Source organism: Sorex araneus, chromosome 1 (genome assembly GCF_027595985.1).
Source record: "Sorex araneus isolate mSorAra2 chromosome 1, mSorAra2.pri, whole genome shotgun sequence".
In the NCBI taxonomy this organism is placed as follows: Eukaryota; Metazoa; Chordata; class Mammalia; order Eulipotyphla; family Soricidae; genus Sorex; species Sorex araneus.
In genome coordinates this window covers 94422812-94431016 of record NC_073302.1, presented here as the reverse complement: position 1 = coordinate 94431016, position 8205 = coordinate 94422812, and the positions used below count along the sequence as shown (strand labels likewise).

The window sequence follows — 8205 nt, the reverse complement described above, 5'->3', positions numbered from 1 at the left end:
CCATGTTCAAGTCCCAGCATCACATATGGTACCCCACTATCAGCAGGAGCAACTCAAGAGCACAGAGTGGGGAAGTAGGCACTTTGCACTGATGGTGACACAGAAAGAAGAAAGAGAGAAAGAAAGAAAGAAAGAAAGAAAGAAAGAAAGAAAGAAAGAAAGAAAGAAAGAAAGAAAGAAAGAAAGAAAGAAAGAAAGAAAGAGAAGAGAGAGAGAGAGAGAAAGAAAGAAAGAAAGAAAGAAAGAAAGAAAGAAAGAAAGAAAGAGAGAGAGAGAGAGAGAGAGAAAGAAAGAAAGAAAGAAAGAAAGAAAGAAAGAAAGAAAGAAAGAAAGAAAGAAAGAAAGAAAGAAAGAAAGAAAGAAAGAAAGAAAGAGAGAAAGAGAGAAAGAGAGGAAGGAAGGAAGGAAGGAAGGAAGGAAGGAAGGAAGGAAGGAAGGAAGGAAGGAAGGAAGGAAGGAAGGAAGAAAGGAAGGAAGGAAGGAAAGAAAGGAAAGAGAGTTTTCTTGGAGAAAATCTGTGGCTCACTACAAAGTACTGTGTAAACCAACTTGAGTTTGAGACTAAAAGTCATCCCATTCACAATTGTGACTCAAAAAAGTCAAGGTCCTGAGATTTAGCTTAATAAAATCCTGTATAAGCAGGATGTATATAAGAAAAACTGTAAATCACTACAAAAAATAGATGACATAAGGTAATAAAAACACATCCCCTGTTCATGGATGAGAAGGATTAGTATTGTCAAAATGACCATCCTCCCCAAAGCATCGTACAGATTCAATGCATTTCCGATAAAAATATACATAGAAGGGGTCATACAGGGACTAAGGCCCTTGTCTTGCATGCAGCCAACCCTGGCTCAATCCCTGGCATGACATACAGTTCCACAAGTATTTCCAAGAATGATTTCTGAGTCGAGCCAAGAATAACTCTTGAGCACAGTTGAGTGTGTCCAGAAAACAACAACAACAAAAAACCCATGCCATATTTTTTAGAGATAAACACCAAAGACTGTTAAAAATTTCATGAATTAATAATAATACCTCCTCGCCACCCCCTCACCAATACCAAAGAAATCTCAGGAAAGAAGATGAGAAGATTTTCCTTTTTTAAAATTTTATTTTTATAAAGTTGTTCACAATAATTTCTTACATTTAATAATCCATCACCAATCCCACCATCATTATACCCACCCACCACATTTCAAATGTTTCCTCCACAACCCTCATGCCCTGTCTCCAAAGCAGAACCTAAATAGTTTATTTTGTATTACTTGTTATGAACAATCCACTAAAAATGATTTCAAAAAGTTTCCTCAGAGGAAAGTGTGTGAAGATTATTATTTTTCACCCTGGAGCCATTAAGCCAATTTTTATACAATATAAGAGATTATTAACATACTGTTAAAGTTTGAGCCTTATCGCTTCTCAGCCTTTTGGCTAAGATCAAGTGTAGTATCTGTTCTTATCAGTTTAATATCTGATACGTCCTCTATCCGAGGACAATATATTAAACTGATTTTTGGAATTAGGAGTTGGAATAGGAGTTTGCTCCGTCCACTCCACGCATCAACCTGGTATTGCAGTACCTCCAGGAACGGTGCATCCCCCCCCCAAAAAAAAAAGGTTGAGCCTTGTGAGTATATATATATGTGTGTGTGGATATATATACATATATACATATATATGTATATATATACACACATATATATATATATTCTCCCTGGATGGGTTGCCTTCTACTTTATACCCCATCAAGTGTGGTGTGCTACTCTTGGTACATTAGTGGTGTAGAGTATGAGATATCGTGGCCAAGTGCTCTAGGAATTCTATAATTTTAAATACTGTTATATCGTTGAAGTTAATTTAATATTTTTAGCTGGATGGTGACTTTGGGGTCGGAAGGCATCTCTGCAGTGTGTTGCTCTGTGTTACTCTCTTCCGAGAGATTTATTTGTGAGTCTCTGGATCATGGCCATTAATGAGCTTATATGGTGCCAGAGGCAGTTCCTGGGCATGACTGCCAGGCTACCAGAAATACAGAGAAATGGGGGGAAGTTGCTCATTCCCAACTCTATGCAAACCTGGAGATTTAAATCACAAGTCCCACATACCTGAGTTTTTCAGCAGATTCACTCATGGGTTAGGCTCATCTAAGCCTTTGGAGATTGGCTGGAAACATGGCAGCAATTGGGTTCTGGAGGTTTTTGGCTACCAGGGCCCTGTTGGGGCAGGGAGGGGACTTCACCCACCTCCCCCTCTGGGTTACCTGGATGAGAAAGCCTGGCCTGAGATCCGGAGGCATCTCTATGGCATATGAGGGGAGCTTTTCTTTACCCAACTTTATTTTTATTTATTTTTTTACAATTTTTATACATTTTCTTTTCTTTTTTCTTTTTTTTTTTGCTTTTTGGGTCACACCTGGCGATGCACAGGGGTTACTCCTGGCTCTGCACTCAGGAATTACTCCTGGCAGTGCTCAGGGGACCATATGGGATGCTGGGAATCAAACCCGGGTCGGCCACGTGCAAGGCAAACGCCCTACCCACTGTGCTATCGCTCTAGCCCCTATACATTTTATTTTCATAAAGTAGTTCACAGTGGACTGGAGTGATAGCACAGTGGGTAGGGCGCTTGCCTTGCAGTGACCTGGGTTGGATTCCTCCGCCCCTCTCAGAGAGCCCGGCAAGCTACCGAGAGTATCTAGCCCACACAGCAGAGCCTGGCAAGCTACCTGTGGTGTATTCGATATGCCAAAAACAGTAACAACAAGTCTCACAATGGAGACCTTACTGGTGCCCGCTCGAGCAAAGTGATGAGCAACGGGATGATAGTGACAGTGACAGTTCAGAGTAGTTCATTACAGATAATAATATTCAAATACCCACCCAACCAGCGAGCATCTTCCCACTACAATATGAGAGAAGTGTGTGAAGGTTGTTGTATTTCATTCCGGGGCCATTTAAGCTTGTATATACAAGAATACAAGCAAGTATGTTAAAACCAAACACATGTGTGCCACTTTAGGTATATCAGTGGGCTAGAGTATCAGAGGTTGAGTGGCTGTGAATGTGGCTGCACATTCTAGGAAATACTGCATTGCTCTCTTCCGGGAGCTTTATTTTATAGTCTCTGGATCTTGGCCATTGATGAGATTACATGGCTCTGGGGGTGAGAGGGGTGGGAGGCAGTTTGTGGGTGTGATTGCCAAGCTACTGGGGACTTGGGTGGAGGAGGCCCAGTCCTGATCCGAGCAGGCTTGGAGATCTCAGTAACGGGTCCCACATACCTGGGTTCCTCTGATGGTTCCTTCATGGGTGAGGCTCACCCAAGCATGTGGAGAATGGCCTTGAGCATGGCTGTGGCTGGGGTTTTTCAGCTGCTGGGGCTCTGCTTGGGGCGTGGAGGGAAACTCAACCTGCCCCCCTCTGAGGTGCCCTGGTGAAGACAGCCTGGCGCAGGGTTGGGAGATTTTACATTGCTCTCTTTCGGGAGCTTTATTTTACAGTCTCTGGATCTTGGCCATTGATGAGATTATGTGTGTGTGGGGGGCAGTTTGTGGGTGTAGCACCCAAGTTATTGGAAAACTGGGAACTTGGGTGGAGGAGTATGGTTTGCAATACAGGTGCTGAGCAGGTTGGAGATCTCAGCCATGTTTTACCCAACTTTAAACTATACTATAGAAGTTACTTAAGACAGTATAGTACTGGAAAAAAGACAGACTCAGACCAAGGGACTACAATTAAGAATCAAAGACAGGTCCTCATGTGTATGGTCATCTCATCTTCAAAAAGGAGAGAAGAATGTAAAGTGGAGCAAGAAAAACCTTTTCAAATGGTGCTGGAAAAACAAATCGACTGCATATGAAAAAAATGAACTCACTCCCCTCTCTCACATCATGTACAAAAGCTGATACAAAATGGTGTAAGAACCTTAATATCTATGTAATTCTATAACTACATTAAGTAGGGATGGGAGATACTGTACAGTGGGAAAGGTATTTGGTAATCCCTGGAATCCCATATGGTCCCCCAGCACCACCAAGAATGACCCTTAAGCTCAAAGCCAGGAATAAGCCCTAAGTACCACCACGTGTGACCAACTCCCCAAATAATATAGTTTCCCCAAATAATAAAATAAAGCATATTGAATAAAACACAGGAAGAACCCTCTATGACATTGAATCTAGAGGCATTTTTAATGATTCAATACCACTGGCCAAGCAAACTGAAGCAAATATAAATAAATGGGATTACATAAAATTATAAAGCACTGCAAAGGAATGATGAATAAAGACACCCCACAGACTGGGAGAAAAGTTTTGCAAACCGATCATCTGACAAAAAACTATTAACCAAGACTTTTTTAAAAATTGTGGGAGTTCTGCTATTTATTTGGCCACCCATTAAGCTGACTGAAATGGATATGAATTCCACATTACTTAAATTTTAAAAATTGAATATCCATGAGATAGACCATTACAAAGTTATTCATGATTGGGTTTCAGTTATATAATGATCCAACACCCATCCCTCCACCAGTGCACATTACGCAGCACCAATGTCCCTTGTTTCCCTCCCACAATCCCCAACAATTTCCCCTGGGCCTCCTCCCTCCTACCAAGCTTACCTCTATGGCAGACACTTTTCTTCTCTCTCTCTCTCTCTCTCTCTCTCTCTCTCTTTCTCTCTCCTTTCCTTTTTGTGCATATGGTTTGCAATACAGGTGCTAAGAGATCATTGCGTTTGTTCAGAGCATTCAGTATTTTTATTGGGACGGTAAGGGTGGGGAAGTTTTTTAACTGGGTGGCAGCTTTGGGGCATGGATGTGACTGCCAAGGCTTCCAGAAGTACAGGGAGGTGCCAGAAGTACAGGGAGGTGGGGGGAGGTAGCCCATCTTGACCCTGAGAAAGCCTGGAGGTTTCAGTCACAAAACTCGCATACCAGAATTTTCAGCAGATTATATCTTGGTGAGCTCCAAGATTTTAAAAACACTTATTAAACTAGCAACAAAAAGTAAACAACAACATCAAAAATGGGGGGAGAAATGACAGACACTTCCTTAAGGAACATACAGATGGCCAATCGATAAATGAAAAAATGCTCCATGTCCCTCATCAGTGAAATCTAAATCAAAACAACAATGAGATACCTACTTCCCATCAGTGAGGCTGACACACAGAAGAATAAAGAATAAAACAAGCAGTGTTGTCATGGGTGTGGAGGAAAAGGAACCTTCATCTATTATTGGTGGGAGCACCAACTGGTTCAACCTCTTTGGAAAACAATATGGACACTTCCAAAAAACTGAGATATTGAGTTTCCATATGACCCAGCAATTCCACAATTTGCATCTACCCCAAGGCCCAAACATATTATTTAGAAAATATACCGATCAACAGGATGATGATGATGATGGTGATGATGATGATGATGACGACTTGTGCCCCTATGCTCATTGCAGACTATTTACAATATTCAAAATCTGAAAACAGCTCAAGGATCCAAGAACAGATGATTGAATAATGAAATTGTGGTATATATATGCACAAAGAAACAATTCAGCTATAAGAAAAGATGAAATCATGCAATTTGCCACTGTGTCAATGAAATAGACATAATAGAGAGCATAATAGCATAATAGAGAGTATTATGCTGAGTGAAGTCAGTCAGAAGAGGGACAGACACAAAATGATCTCTTTTTTTAATGTTTTAAATTTAATCTTTATTTTTTTATTCTGTGAATCACCGTGAGATACAGTTACAAGCTTTCATGTTTGAGTTACAATCATTACTTGTATCACTTGTAGCCCCGTTGATCTTCGATTTTCTCAAGCGGGCGCCAGTAACGTCTCCATTTGTCCCTGTTGCGAGCTAGTGCAGCCCAATGATATCTCCTCGCTCCAGGAACAGGAAGAGCCTCAAATCGTTCATTCAGAGATTTGACGAAGAAATCTGACCATCTAGTTGGTGGGCGGCCACGAGGTCTTCTGACGTCCCGTGGAATCCAGTTGGTAACAGCTCTTGTCCAGCGGTCGTCTCTGAATCTCATTACATGACTGGCCCATCTGATTTTTGATGCCTTGGCAAATGAGACAGCATCCCTGATTTTTGACCGTCGACGGAGGTCAGAACTCTGGATTCCTTCTCTCATCTGAGTGAGACATGATATTCCCAGCATAGCTCTTCTGACTCCTCTTTGGGATACCCTAATAGCATTCTCATCTTGTTTGCGTAGGGCCCAGGTCTCTGAGGCATATGTTAGTGCAGGAAGAACGGTGGAATCGAAAAGATGTGCCTGGAGTCCAAGGTTCTTCATTCTCTTAACCACCTCTTTGACGCTCTTGACTGTATTCCACGCTGCTCTCTTCCTCCTGCGCAGTTCTGGCACCAAGTCGTTCCTCATGTTGATTTCTCGACCGAGGTACACATAGCTGCTGCATTCGGAGATGTTCGTTCCATTGAGAGCAAATGTAGCTTCAGGGACCAGTTCATTTTTCATGAACATAATCTTGTTGAGATTCAGCTGCAATCCGACCTTTCCACACTTGTGGTCGAAGTCGGTCAGCATTTGTGCTGCTTGGCTAATGTTTGGTGTTATGAGAACGATGTCATCAGCGAAGCGGAGGTGGTGTAATTGCCGACCATCTATCTTCACTCCCATTCCTTCCCATTCCAGTCGTTGCATGATGTTCTCGAGGGCGGCACTGAAGAGTTTCGGTGAAATGGTATCACTATGCCGCACCCCTCTCTTTACATTAATGATCACTTCCTTGTAGAATGGTGAGATCCTGGTGGTGAATCCACAATACGGCTCGCGGAGGATTTTGATATACTGAGTTTGAACGCCCTGTTTGGCCAGGGCTTCAATGACCACCTCAGTCTCAATAGAATCGAAGGCCTTCTTTAAGTCCATGAACATTAGACATAGTGGCATCCTGAACTCTCGCGAAACTTCAGTGAGTTTGGTCACTGTGTGGATATGGTCTATCGTGCTGAATCCTCTTCGGAACCCGGCTTGCACGCATGGTTGTCCTTCGTCTAGTGTTCTGCCTATTCTATTCAGAATGACACGAGTGAACAACTTGTAGATGACAGACAGCAGGCAGATCGGGCAATAGTTGCCGATGTGGTGGATGTCTCCCTTCTTGTACAACAGAACGGTCTTACTAGTTTTCCACTGGGACGAAAACTTGCATTCAGACAGGTAGCGTGTGAAGAGTTGGGCCAGTGTATTGATGAGTACTGGTGGCAGATTCTTCAGGTGTTCAGGTCTGACCTTGTCCGGACCAGGTGCTGTTTGCGTCTTTACCAGCGAAATGGCGTGTTGGATTTCAGAAGGGAGAACGTTGGGAACGACATATCCATCCTGCAGAATTTGGTATGTGGGCAGGTGGACATGGCTGTCAAAGAGATCCGAGTAGAAGTCATGAATAATTTTCTCCATTGCCTTTCTGGAGGATGTGATAGATCCATCAGGATGTTGGAGGGCAGTCATTTTAGTCTTGTAGTTGGCGAAGGACAGGCGAGCGTTGCAAATACTTTTCCCGGCTTCTGCTGCACTAGCCAACACTGCTGCTCTTCTCTCTTTGAGGTCTTCCTTTATCGCATCTCTGCACAGCTTTGTGAGCTTGGACGTTAGCTTGTGGTTGCCTGAGGCTCGTGCCAAACCACGTTGATGAATGAGCTCGAGAGTTTCCAAAGACAGGTGTCTGTTTGTGGCTTTCTCACTCTCGGCATTCTTCGCACAGTCATGGAGGTGCTGAACCAGTCGATCGTATTCCTCGTCGATGTTGTCAAGGACGTCATCTTCCCACATTGTTGCCGCAATAGTGCCAAAGTGCTCCCAGTTGGTGGTCATTCTGGGAGTCGTCTTCTTAGACTTAAATTTTGCAGACCTTTTTCCCCGCTCTGTGAAGTAGAATTTCATATGAAGGAGATGGTGGTCTGATCCTATTTGGAATTTTGGGACAATAGCGACATTAGTCAGGCAAAACCTTCGATTGAATATGATGTGGTCAATTTCATTGTGGAACTGTCCACTAGGAGACTCCCATGTCCAGCATTTAGATTTGGCCTTCTGGAACTGTGAGTTACCATGGATGGTCTACCATGGTAGACCACTACCCAGCCACCGCCACCCTCCAAGTTGCTCTCAGGACCGCGCAGCCGTGCGACACACCATAAAACTCTTAATACCTATTATTT

The 8205-nt window shown here is 43.0% G+C and overlaps 1 non-coding gene across 1 annotated transcript; it reads left to right on the top strand.

The window, feature by feature from the left end:
* The first annotated feature begins 1417 nt into the window (after positions 1-1417).
* Positions 1418-1608, top strand: LOC129401087 (U2 spliceosomal RNA). The gene has a single exon (XR_008628101.1). It is a non-coding gene; the product is annotated as a U2 spliceosomal RNA (small nuclear RNA).
* Positions 1609-8205: the final 6597 nt, after the last annotated feature.